Source organism: Salvelinus fontinalis, chromosome 13 (genome assembly GCF_029448725.1).
Source record: "Salvelinus fontinalis isolate EN_2023a chromosome 13, ASM2944872v1, whole genome shotgun sequence".
In the NCBI taxonomy this organism is placed as follows: domain Eukaryota; kingdom Metazoa; phylum Chordata; class Actinopteri; order Salmoniformes; family Salmonidae; genus Salvelinus; species Salvelinus fontinalis.
The window spans coordinates 40578188-40591987 of NC_074677.1; the positions used below are offsets into that span (position 1 = coordinate 40578188).

Genomic DNA, 13800 nt, shown 5'->3' on the forward strand with positions numbered 1-13800 from the left:
TGTGAAAGTTAAATATTTTAAAAAAATATTTTTTTTGAATTTCGCGGCACTGGTTTTTCAGTGGGGGGGGGGGGGGGAGTGCCGCTAGCGGCACGCTGATCCTAGACAGGTTAAAATCACACAAGACACCTAATATAACAGACTGAACCTAGCCCCCCGACATACATAAACTATTGCAGCATAAATACTTCAAGCTGAGACAGGAGGGTTCGGGAGACACTGTGGCTCCGTTCGACGATACCCCCGGACAGGGCCAAACAGGCAGGATATAACCCCACCCACTTTGCCAAAGCACAGCCCCCACACCACTAGAGGGATATCTTCAACCACTAATTTACTATCCTGAGACAAGGCCGTGTATAGCTAATGAAGATCTCCCTCATGGCACGAACCCGAGGGGGGGCGCCAACCTGGACAGGAAGATCACATCAGTGACTCAACCCACTCAAGTGACGCACCCCTCCTAGGGACGACATGGAAAAGCACCAGTAAGCCAGTGACTCAGCCCCTGTAATAGGGTTTGAGGCAGAGAATCCCAGTGGAGAGAGGGGAACAGGCCAGGCAGAGACAGCAAGGGCGGTTCGTTGCTCCAGTGCCTTTCCATTCACCTTTACACTCCTGGGCCAGACTACACTCAATCATAGGACCTACTGAAGAGATGAGTCTTCAATAAAGACTTAATTAAAGGTCGAGACCGAGTCTACGTCTCTCACATGGATAGGCAGACCATTCCATAAAAATGGAGCTCTATAGGAGAAAGCCCTGCCTCCAGCGGTTTGCTTAGAAATTCTAGGGACAGTAAGGAGGCCTGCGTCTTGTGACCGTAGCGTACGTGTAGGTATGTACGGCAGGACCAAATCAGAAAGATAGGTAGGAGCAAGCCCATGTAATGCTTTGTAGGTTAGCAGTAAAACCTTGAAATCAGCCCTCGCCTTAACAGGAAGCCCGTGTAGGGAGGCTAGCACTGGAGGAATATGATCAAATGTTTTAGTTCTAGTCAAGATTCTAGCAGCCGTGTTTAGCACTAACTGAAGGTTATTTAGTGCTTTATCCGGGTAGCCGGAAAGTAGAGCATTGCAGTAGTCTAACCTAGAAGTAACAAAAGCATGGATACATTTTTCTGCATCATTTTTGGACAGAAAGTCTGATTTTTGCAACATTACGTAGATGGAAAAAAGCTGTCCTTGAAACAGTCTTGAGATGTTCGTCAAATCAGGGTCTAGAGTAAAAATAAAAATAAACCAACTGTTAATGTGATTGGCTGTTAATTATTTGACTAGGCTACCTGTATTTGACATTGTGTTGTTATTTCACTGAACACTAGATGGTTACATTTTTTGGGGGGCATTGAAACGAGGCTAGGCGAGAAAAAAAATCTCACCCAAATGTATAGCCCCGTTGGTCAATATAAATGGACTGATTGAAAACATGAAGAATTGTATTTATTTATTATCTCTCTCAAAAAAAAAACATTTTTATTTGAATCACATTTTTATTTGGCGTATCCCTGACGGCATTGCGCGTACCCCAGTTTAGGAATACCTGTGTTAGTGGATTCGCCGTTGTCAGAACTGGCAGTAGGCCTCATTCCCCTGGCCTGCTCAGTGCTGCTCCTGTGTATCTGTCTGGTGCTGTTGGTCAAGCTACTCAACTCTCTGCTCCAAGGCCAGGTGGCCAATGTCATCCAGATGATCAAGTGTGACTGGAAGATTGATCTTAGAAAACATACATTGCCTTCAGAAAGTATTCACACCCCTTGATTTTATCCACACTTTGTTTTGTTACTGCCTGAATTTAAATTTAGATTTTTGGTCACTGTCCTACATACAATATACCATAATGTCATAGTGGAATTACGCATGTTTTTTTGAAATTGTTACAAATTAATAAAAAATGAAAAGCTGAAATGTCTTGAGTCAATAAGTATTCAACCCATTTGTTATTTCAAACCTTAACCTAAGTTCAGGAGTAAATATTGCTTAACAAGTCACATAATAAGTTGCATGGACTCACTTTATGGGCAATAATAGTGTTTAATAACCTCTTAATCTTAGTGATCCCTTCGCGTGCCAATCCCGTTAACGAGATTGATTTGACAACACCCAGTGAAATAGCAGCGCGCCAAATTCAAAAACAGAAATACTCATAATAATAATTCATAAATCATACAAGTGTTATACATGGGTTTAAAGATGAACTTTTTGTTAATCCAGCCACAGTGTCAGATTTCAAAAAGGCTTTACGGCGAAAGCAAACCATGCTATTATCTGAGAACAGCACTCCAGCAAACATACACATGAAAATCATAATTCAACCCGCCAGACACAACACTAAAGTCAGAAATAACATATAATTCATGCCTTACCTTTGAAGATCTTCTTGTTGGCACTCCAATATGTCCATTAAACATCACAAATGGTTCTTTTGTTCGATAAATTCTGTTGTTATGTATCCAAAATGTCAATTTATTTGGCGCGTATGATTCAGAAAATACACCAGTTCCAACTCGCAAAACATGACTACACATTATCTAATTAGTTACCTGTAAACTTGATCCAAACATTTCAAACAACTTTCCTAATCCAAATTTAGGTATTTTTAAACGTGAATAATCGATAAAATTTAAGACAGAATAAACTGTGTTCAATACCGGAGGAAAACAAAGTGGAACGTGCTTTCAGGTCAAGCGCCTCTAACAAACAGTACACTTCACTCGACCCTCATTCTGAACAGGGCTACTTCTTCATTTCTTAAAGGAAAAACATCAACCAATTTCTAAAGACTGTTGACATCTAGTGGAAGCGATAGGAACTGCAAGCAACTGCCTTAGAATTCTAGATTTCCATAGAAACCCATTGAAAAGAGAGTGACCTCAATTTTTTTTTCCCTGGATGGTTTGTCCTCGGGGTTTCGCCTGCCAAATAAGTTATGTTATACTCACAGACATAATTTTAATAGTTTTAGAAACTTTAGAGTGTTTTCTATCCAAATCATATATATACACACTTATATGCATATCCTAGCTTCTGGGCCTGAGTAGCAGGCAGTTTACTTTCGGCACACGTTTCTTCTGGACGTGGAAATAGTGCCCCCTAGCCTTAAGAAGTTTTAAGGATCAGACCCCATTTCAAATGTCCACCTAAAATGACAGACCCAAATCAAACTGCCTGTCGCTCGGAACCTGAAGCAAGTATATGCATATTCTTGATACAGCGCCGTTTGAAAGGAAACACTTTGAAGTTTGTGGAAATGTGAAATTAATGTAGGAGACTATAACAATACATCTGGTAAAAGATAATACAAACCAAAAAACACGTGTTTTCAAAAATGAAATGTTGCCGTTATCTTTGAAATGCATGACAATGGCCAAACAAACAGATTGTTACATCTGCTCCTGCCACGCCCTCTACTTCTCATCCTGTGCCTCCCTAACCTGCCGCCACTCCCCTAGTGCTCTCTCCCTCTTCCTCTGTGTGTGTGTGTGTGTGAGATTGTGTGGGCGGAGACAGGTGTGCTGGAGGCAGAGCAGATCCCCACCAGCTGCAACCTGTTCCATAATCAAGACCTCTACAAATACTCAGCCTTGCCACTTCCACGCTACCAGAACGTAATCTCTGCTTATTCTGCCCGCTCTGACTTTGGCCCCTGTCTCCAGTCTCATGTCTCGTCAGTCCTGCTACTTTGTCCTGGACCCCCCACTCCACTGCATCCTTGGATTCCTCTCCGGACCTGCTTACCCAGTCCGTACTCCCCTCGCTCCAGTCTCAGGCTTCGCACCTGGCTTCCTGCAATCTGCCCGAGCTTCCCCTGGTCTGCACCCCATCTTCCCCGTTTCAATAAATACCTTGCTTACCTCATCACAGTCTCCTCGTCTGAGTCTGCTCTTGGGTTCACATGTTCTGGCCTAGATATGAACCCAACAGACACAGATCCACTCCACCAAACCCTCGCCAGCCAAGGCACCCAGCTCGAGCAACATGACCAAGCCCTGAAAATCCTTCTGGAGCACGTCAAGGAGTTTTCACGGAGCCTTTCGGACCTGCCAAACCTTTGCCCAGAGCTCGCAACCAGCCCCGAGTCCTTCTCCTCTGCCCCGTGATCTGTTTGTTCTGACCCCCGAGCGTTACGATGACAACCTCAGAGTTGCAGGGCCTTTTCACTAGTATATGAGCAACAGCCTTGGTCACACAGCTCTGGACTTCGTCCCTGGCTTTCCCCCATCCAACGGTAACTCAGTCATCCTCACCATAATTGACAGATGATCCAAAGCGGCTCACTTCATTCCCCTCTCCAAGCTTCTGTCCTCTAGGGAGACAGCGGACCTGATGGTGTCCCATGTGTTTCGTCTGCATGGCATTCCAACTGACATCGTTTCTGACAGGGGACCCCAGTTCACATCCCAGGTATGGAGATCATTCTGTTCAGCACTGGGTATCAATGTCAGTCTTTCATCTGCATATCACCCCCAGACCAACGGCTAGACCGAACGGGCCAACCAGGAGATGGAGACTGCCCTATGCTGCGCAACTTCGGCTAACCCTTCCTCCTGGAGTGCTCAGCTACCCTGGGTTGAATATGCCCACAACACCCTCACCAACGCCTCGTCAGGTATGTCACCCTCGAGTGTGCTCTGGGTTATCAACCTCCCTTATTCCCTGCCCAAGAGGTCAAGGTGGCGGTTCCCTCAGTCCATAACCATACGTGCCGTTGTCATCACACCTGGAGGAAGGCCCGGGCTGCCCTTCTTAGTGCCTCCACCAGGACCCAGTCCAAAGCTGACTGTCGCCGTTCCTCAGCCCCAGTCTACACTCCAGGCCAAAATGTATGGCTCTCATCAAAGGACATGCCATTGAAGGTGACTTCTAAGAAACTTTCCCCCTGATTCATTGGTCCCTTTGAAATTGAGAGCATCATTAACCCCTCTGCTGTGCGCCTGACACTCCCAGCCTCTCTCAAGATCCTTCCAAGTCTCCCTGATCAAACCTGTCAGTTCCAGTCCCCTGTCTCAGAGACAGCAAGGGTTCAAACTGTAGAACAAAGTTCGTATATTTTAAGGTAAAAATGTATTTTATCAAACAAAACTGTTACATTTTATATCTGGGGATGACAAATCTTTATACCCTCAGGATGACAAATCAGAGCAAGATTACTGAATATAAGTACATTATTTACCTTCAGAGGTGAATATATCAAACCAGTTGCCGTGTTTTGTTGTTGTGCACCATCCTCAAACAATAGCATGGTATTTTATCCCTGTAATAGCTGCTGTAAATTGGACATGACAGTTAGATTAACAAGAATTTAAGCTTTCTGCCCATATAAGACATGTCTATGAAGTTGGCTGTTACTTACAATGTCATTCTAGTCACATTAGCGCACGTTAGCAACAACCGTCCCGGTTTAGGGACACCGATCCCTTAACATGATTTTTGAGTGACTACCTCATCTCTGTACCCGACACATACAATTGTCTGTAAGGTCCCTCCGTCGAGCAGTGAATTTGAAACACAGATTCAACCACAAAGATCAGGGAGGTTTTCATGCTTTAAAGACTGAGGGATCTTTCAGGATAAAAAAGAAACAAAATGGTGCTCAGCACAGGCAAAATCCTAGAGGAAAACCAGACACTGGGAGGAATTCCCCTTTAAGCAGGACAATAGAGTTGCTTACCAAGGAGACAGTGAATGTTCCTGAGTGGCCAAGTAACAGTTATGCCTTAACTCTACTTACAAATCTATGTCAAGACCTGAAATTGGTTGCCTAGCAATGACCAACAACCAATTTGACAGAGCTCTAATTAATATTTTACAATCCAGGTGTGGAAAGCTCTTAAGAGACTTACCCAGAAAGACTCACAGCTGTAATCACTGCCACTGTGCTTTTACAAAGTATTGACTCAGGCGTGTGAATACTTATGTAACTTTCATTTTCAATACATTCGCTAAAATTTCTAAAAACATGTTTTCACTTTGTCATTATGGGGTATTATGTGTCAATCAGTGGAGATTCCTTAGAGGAGGTACTGGAGGACCATACTCCTCATTGAATTTCATAAAAATATAAATAGGGAAACATGTTACATTGAGCTGGGTGAATGGAATATGAATGACAGTCATCCAATGTGCTGTAACAGAAATAAGGCAATGCTCCTAAAAAAAAAAATAATCATCTTCCCTCATCTTAAACGTCACCGACCGCCACTGGTGTAGATGGGTGAGGAAAAAAAATCTATTGAGTCCATTTTTAATTCAGCCTGTAACACAACAAAATGTGGCATAAGTCAAGGGATGTGAACGCTTCCCGAAGGGACTGAAGCATTGCCTTTTTGGGGGGGAATCACTGTGGTGTATGATTGCAGTGAATATCTATTTGGCATGGTGCCGATTTGAGGTGGCGTCGATTGGCTCTGCAAAGCTTATTTGAGATGGTGCGCATAGGCTCTGCAGAGCTTTTACATAAGCATTACAATATAGCTGACATACTAATGTAGTAAGCATAGCTACATTTAGGTTGTATGGGGAAATCTCTTAAGTATAAAGCAAAGCTTAAATAAATCTGTAAACACAGCTAGATGGTACAGGATGCAAAATAACAACGACCACCCCAGCATCCCACATATTTCCCCTGAAAGTTCATTACTGAAACTTCACATACAGAAAGTAATGTGAATCCCCTTCTCTCCCCCCCTCCAGACTCCCCCTACCCGTTTGGCTGGCGGGCCGGTTACCCGGCCATACTGGTGGGGGCTGGCATGACCTTCATTGTCCAGAGGAGTTCAGTGTTCTCCTCCGCCATCACTCCTCTCATAGGTGAGAGCTACAAATACTGACACGCTAACATACTGACTCACAGATCTTATTCGTTATCATCTAAAATACAAAACTGATCCGAGATCAGCACTCCTACTCTGAGATGCTTTAATAATATGGGCCCTGGAATCTTCAAAGCTACTATGGTATTCTATTACTAAGTTACTAATTCCTCTGAGGTGGTGACACACATTTGAGTTCCTGAAGAAGTACTTAATCTTCAAGCTTTGGCATGGCAAAGCTTTCTCAAACCTCTCAAAGTCAGTGGGACATTCACCCAATTGAAAAATGCAGTTCTCGATTGACTCTTTTTGTTTATAAGAATATTCTGGTGATGAAATGCTTACAGGAGAAACAAGCGGTCATATTAATATGAATTAATGATGTGCGTCTGGTGACTTCAGAGAGTGGAGGATCCATTTCATGCTTTTAGTCATGCTTTAAAAAAAAATCCCTGCCACTCTCTGGGGAACACATCTGCCTCAGTGTTCTGAGATCAGCAATAATTAACTGCACAGTTGCTGGACTCTCCAGTGAAGCATGGTTGGGAGCTGTGGCTCCATGGAATCCCAATTACTGGTCTGGTTAATCCCCTGGAGTTTGGGATCCGCTGTGCAGGTCTTTCTCAGACAGCAAATCACTAAGAATCTCATCTCAGAATTGACAGTTGTTTCACAGCGGGAGCCAATGCAATTCCCTAACTAGAACTAGATAACTTACCATCTGATTTCTATACTAAACAAAGATCTACTCTATGGAGTTTCAGTCCCATTACGTGGCTCTGTGATGACAAGACATTGCACTGTGATTTCTTGTGCTCTCAGGTATTGGTGTTATCAGAATTGAGAGTGCCTATCCTTTGACACTGGGGTCAAACATTGGGACAACCCCCACAGCTATCCTGGCAGCATTGGCAAGCTGGCTGCATTGACATGCTAGCTGCAGCTTTCCAGGTACATAAAACTAATCTTTCACATAGCTGTTTAATTTTGTATTCTTTTTTTTACAGGGGTTTGTGTGTTTACAGGGTCTTCTGTCCCAGTATTATCTCATCGTAGCTCTCGCATTACCTTGGTCTGTTCTAGAGGTTGCCTTGTGTCATTTATTTTTCAACATATTGGGTATTGGGTATTCTTGGGTATTCTTCTCCGAAATGCAATCTGGTTTCAGAGCTGGGCATGGGTGCACCTCAGCCACGCTCAAGGTCCTAAACGATATCTTAACCACCAGCGATAAGAAACAATACTGCGCAGCCGTATTCATTGACCTGGCCATTGATTCTGTCAATCACCACATCCTCATCGGCAGACTCGACAGCCTTGGTTTCTCAAATGATTGCCTCGCCTGGTTCACCAACTACTTCTCTGATAGAGTTCAGTGTGTCAAATCGGAGGGTCTGTTGTCCGGGCCTCTGGCAGTCTCTATGGGGGTGCCACAGGGTTCAATTATTGGACCGACTCTCTTCTCTGTATACATCAATGATGTCGCTCTTGCTGCTGGTGAGTCTCTGATCCAACTCTACGCAGACGACACCATTCACCATTCACCACACTAGCTTTACCTTCACTAGGGTATGTGGGACGGTAGCGTCCCACCTCGTCAACAGCCAGTGAAACTGCAGGGCGCCAAATTCAAAACAACAGAAATCCCATAATTTAAATTCCTCAAACATACAAGTATTTTACACCATTTTAAAGTTACACTTGTTGTAAATCCAGCCAAAGTGTCCGATTTCAAAAAGGTTTTACGACGAAAGCACACCAAACGATTATGTTAGATCAGCACCTAGTCACAGAAAAAGACAGGCATTTTTCCATCCAAAGAGAGCAGTAACAAAAGCAGAAAGAGATAAAATGAATCACTAACCTTTGATGATCTTCATCAGATGACACTCATAGGACTTCATGTTACACAATACATGTATTTTTGGTTCGGTAAAGTTCATATTTATATCCAAAAATCTGAGTTTAGGCAAGACGCTACTGTCTCACTTGGCAAAAAGCCAGAGAAAATGCAGAGCGCCATATTCAAATGAATTACTATGAAAATACTATAAAATCAAACTTTCATTAAATCACACATGAAAGATACCAAATTACAGCTACACTGGTTGTGAATCCAGCCAACATGTCAGAATTCAAATAGGCTTTTCGGCGAAAGCATACTATGCTATTATCTGAGAATAGCAACATTGTAAACAAAGAGAGATACGCATATTTCAACCCTACAGGCGTGACACAAAACGCAGAAATAAAAATATAATTCATGCCTTACCTTTGACGAGCTGCTGTTGTTGGCACTCCAATATGTCCCATAAACATCATAAATGGTTCTTTTGTTCGATTAATTTTGTCGATATATATCCAAAATGTCAATTTATTTGGCGCGTTTGATCCAGAAAAACACAGGTTCCAACTTGCTCAAACGTGACAACAAAATATCTCAAAGGTTACCTGTAAACTTTGCCCAAAAATTTCTAACTAATTTTCTAATACAACTTTAGGTATTTTTTTATGTTAGTAATCGATAAAATTGAAGACGGGATGATCTGTGTTCAATACAGGATTAAAACCAAATGTAGCATGCCTTCTGGTCATGCGCTTCAATCAAACAGGACACCTAGAGTGACTCGACTTCAAGATGGCCGTATTTCTTCATTACACAAAGGAATAACCTCAACCAATTTCTCAGGACTGTTGACATCCAGTGGAAGCCGTAGGAACTGCAAGCAATTCGCTTAGAAATCTGGTTTCCCAATGAAAACCATTGAAAAGAGAGTGACCTAAAAAAAAAAAATCTGAATGGTTTGTCCTCTGGGTTTTGCCTGCTAAATAAGTTCTGTTATACTCACAGACATGATTCAAACAGTTTTAGAAACTTCAGAGTGTTTTCTATCCAAATCCACTAATAATATGCATATCTTATCTTCTGGGGATGAGTAGCTGGCAGTTGAATTTGGGTATGCTTTTCATCCAAACGTGAAAATGCTGCCCCCTACCCTAGAAAAGTTAAGCACCAGCTGTCAGAGTAGCTCACAGATTACTGCACCTGTACATAGCCCATCTATAATTTAGCCCAAACAACTACCCCTTTCCCTACGGTATTTATTTATTTCGCTCCTTTGCACCCCATTATTTCTATCTCTACTTTGCACATTCTTCCACTGCAAATCAACCATTCCAGTGTTTTACTTGCTATATTGTATTTACTTCGCCACCATGGCCTTTTTTTTGACTTCACCTCCCTTATCTCACCTCACTTGCTCACATTGTATATAGACTTATTTTTCTACTGTATTGTTGACTGTATGTTTGTTTTACTCCATGTGTAACTCCGTGTTGGTGTATGTGTCGAACTGCTTTGCTTTATCTTGGCCAGGTCGCAATTGTAAATGAGAACTTGTTCTCAACTTGCCTACCTGGTTAATTAAATAAAGGTGAAATAAATAAATTCTGCTGTGGTACCCTGCGCACATCACCCGCCTGCCCACCCATATGGCCAGGAGTTTAGGGCAGTGCGTAACCAAGTACCGCTGGTTCGCTGTGCTCTACCTGCTTCTGTGCTTCCTGCTCCTGCCCTCACTCATCTTTGCCCTCTCCATTTCACCCTGGCAGGTGATGGCAGGGGTGGCAGTGCCCTTCAAGGCGACCCTCCACTTGGTGTCTGTGGCGAACATGCTGCAGGTACACAGGGCAGGCTGTCTGCCAGTGAGGCTGTGGAGCTGGGACTTCCTGCCTGTCTGGATGCATTCCCTTCAACCTCTGGATACCCTCGTCACCAAGGTGAAGGTGACGCTGTGTTGCCCTAAAGTGTCTGCACGCGTTTTATTAAATGGGGACTCTGCACCGATCACTGGACGTTTAGGAGACATTTCTCCGTCCTTCAGTATTATGAAACAGTGCCAATATGGTACTGTCACTAAGTATGATTATATTTATCTTACAGTTATAAGAAATGTGAAATCTTATAGTGAGTTTGTCACACCCTGGCCTCTGTTATATTGATTTTCTTTATTAGTTTAGTTAGGTCAGGGTGTGACATGGGATGTTTGTGTGTTTTGTCTAGTTTAGGGTGTGTGTATTGTTTAGGGGGGTGTTGTATAGTGTATGGGGTTGTGTTCAGTAGAGAGGTTTAGGAAAGTCTATGGTTGCCTGGTTTGGTTCTCAATCAGAGACAGCTGTTTATTGTTGTCTCTGATTGGAAGCCATATTTAAGGCAGCCATAGGCTTTAGGTGATTGTGGGTAATTGTCTATGTCTAAACGTTAGTAGCTTGTGTGTGCATTTTCGTTTTGTAGCTTCACGGTTGTTTTGTATAGTTTGCAAAAGTGTTTCGTTTCGTGTTCATCTTCGTTCTAAATAAAAGGGAAGATGTATTCATATCACGCTGCGACTTGGTCCACTCTTTCACCAGAAGATGATCGTGACAGAGTTGTTTAAAATGTGAATATTACTACATTAAGAAAGCATTTATTTAATTTCCAAACCACTTTTGCCCCACTTTTGTTGAATAAGAAAAAACTCATACACTACCGACCTTCATGGCAGACAAATGGGGCTTTTTGGCACTATAAGGCACGGGACCCTACAGCGTTCATAGAGTGCTTTGTACACCAAAAAAAAATACTCCCTGGTCCTTGCCGATACCAATCAAACACAACACATCACTGAGGATCACTCTTTGCATTTCCAAACATAATGATTTGTAATCAGGCCCAAAAGTTCTTAGACACATTTTTGCAGTGTTATTTTGGTGGGGGGCTGCTTTGCTGAGGTCAGTTTTTTGTCAACAGTAATAAAAGCCTAATGAACTTTTTTTTTCTTCTATTATTTAATACAATTTTTTATTATATCTTTTTTATTGTGATTTATCAGGGGGTGCTGCAGCAACCTCAGCACCCCTACTTCCTGCAGCTATGCGCAAATCTGTGATAGGGTAGAACTTTTTTATTATATTTCCCCCTTACAAAACCTAGAAATATCCCGTTTTCACATTTGTAGACAAAGGTATTGTGCTGGAGATAACGACAATGAGAAATGGTGGAGCTGCCCTTTAATAGAAAAAGACTTGAGTAAAAGTGAAAGTCACCCAGGAAAATATTACTTGAGTAAAAGTCAATATCTTAAATATCAAAAAGAAAAGTAAATGCTATAAATAATATAAAAATACTAATATTAAGCAAACCAGATGGCACGATTTTCTTGTTTTTCATTTATTTATAGATAGCCAGTGGCACATTCCAACACTCACACAACATTTACAAACGAAGCATTTGTGTTTTGTGAGTCCTCCAGATCAGAGGCAGTAGGGATGACCACATCATCTCTTGATAAGTGCATGAATTGGACCATTATAAATAGTAATGTACATATACCCCAAAACCCTACTGCTAAAGCACTTCAAAGCATTTTTACTTAGTTACTTTACACCAGGGGTTCCCAAACTTTCTTCCTCTGAAAAAACAGTGCAGATATCAAAAGTATGTTAAAAGTTTGCTATCAGTCCTCGTTAGCGGCAGTAAATGTGTGTCTCTTTGCTGAGAATGCAGGATGTCGAATTGAATAGAACCAAAAAAATTCACTCAGCCAAGTAGAAGGCCTTGAAAAATCGTACAAGTTATGCATATAAATGACTGACTAATTGATTCATGCTATTCAGGAGGCAATGGGCACATCCACTCGCTAATTATATAGCAACGGGGGTTTGAATAGTTATTAAATCCATTTGGTGACATTATGGCAAGTGATTTCCACAGTTTCAATACACTTTAGACTTTACGTCTCCTCGCTTCTCAATGAACAATTGGAACTTTTAAATATCAGCCCCAACCACATGCCAATTCTAGACAGTAAAAATGTGATGATTTTGTCATTTTGTTTAAAATCCCAATTATCGTATATACACTGAATTGCACCCCTTTTGCCCTCAGAACAGCTTCAACTCGTCGGGGCATGGACTCTACAAGGTATCGAAGCGTTCCATAAGGATTCTGGCCCATGTTGACTCCAATGCTTCCCACAGTTGTGTCAAGTTGTCTGGATGTCCTTCAGGTGGTGGACCATTCTTGATGCACACTGGAAACTGTTGAGAGTGAAAACCCCAGCAGCGTTGCAGTTCTTGACACACTCAAACCGGTGAGCCTGGCACCTACTGCAACACCCTGTGCAAAGGCACTTAAATCTTTTGTCTTCTCCATTCACCCTCTGAATGGCACACATACACAATCCATGTCTCAATTGTCTCAAGGCTTAAAATTCCCTCTTTAACCTGTCTCCTCCCCGTCATCTACACTGTTTGAGATGGATTTAACAGGTTACATTAATAAGGGATCATAGCTTTCACCTGGATTCACCTGTTCAGTCTATGTTATGGAAAGAGCAGGAGTTTCATATTTGGTAGAAGATGGGAAGCAATCATGAGGCTAAATGTGTCAAGTCAACTGCGTGTAACAACGTCTTCCTATTTGAAGACACAATAGAGCAGGGCAAATGGCTTTTCACCAGACCAGACCAGTAGTAGTTTTTCCAACCAAGGGTTCAGACGAGACAGACAAGAGAGTTGCCAGTGTCAGGGAGGGTGTTTGATATAATCCATGATAGACATAGATTATACACTGAACAAAAAATATAAACGCAATATATAAAGTGTTGGTCCCATGTTTCATGAGCTGAAAAGAAATATCCCTGAATTTTTACATGCAAAAGCTACTTTCTCTCAAATGTTGTACACAAATTGGTTTACGTCCCTGTTAGTGAGCAGTTCTCTTTTCCAAGATAATCCATCAATTTGACAGGTGTGGAATATCAAGAAGCTGATTAAACAGCATGATCATTACACACGTGCACCTTGTGCTGGGGACAATAAAAGGCCACTCTAAAATGTGCAGTTTTGTCACACAACACAATGGCACAGATGTTTAAAGCTTTGAGGGAGCGTTCAATCGGCATGCAGGAATGTCCACCAGGGCTGTTGCCAGAGAATTGAATGTTCAT

The 13800-nt window shown here is 42.2% G+C and overlaps 1 pseudogene; it reads left to right on the forward strand.

Moving 5' to 3' along the window:
• LOC129867846 (sodium-dependent phosphate transport protein 2A-like) overlaps positions 1–13800 on the forward strand; it is a 42069-nt pseudogene that overhangs the window by 6620 nt on the left and 21649 nt on the right.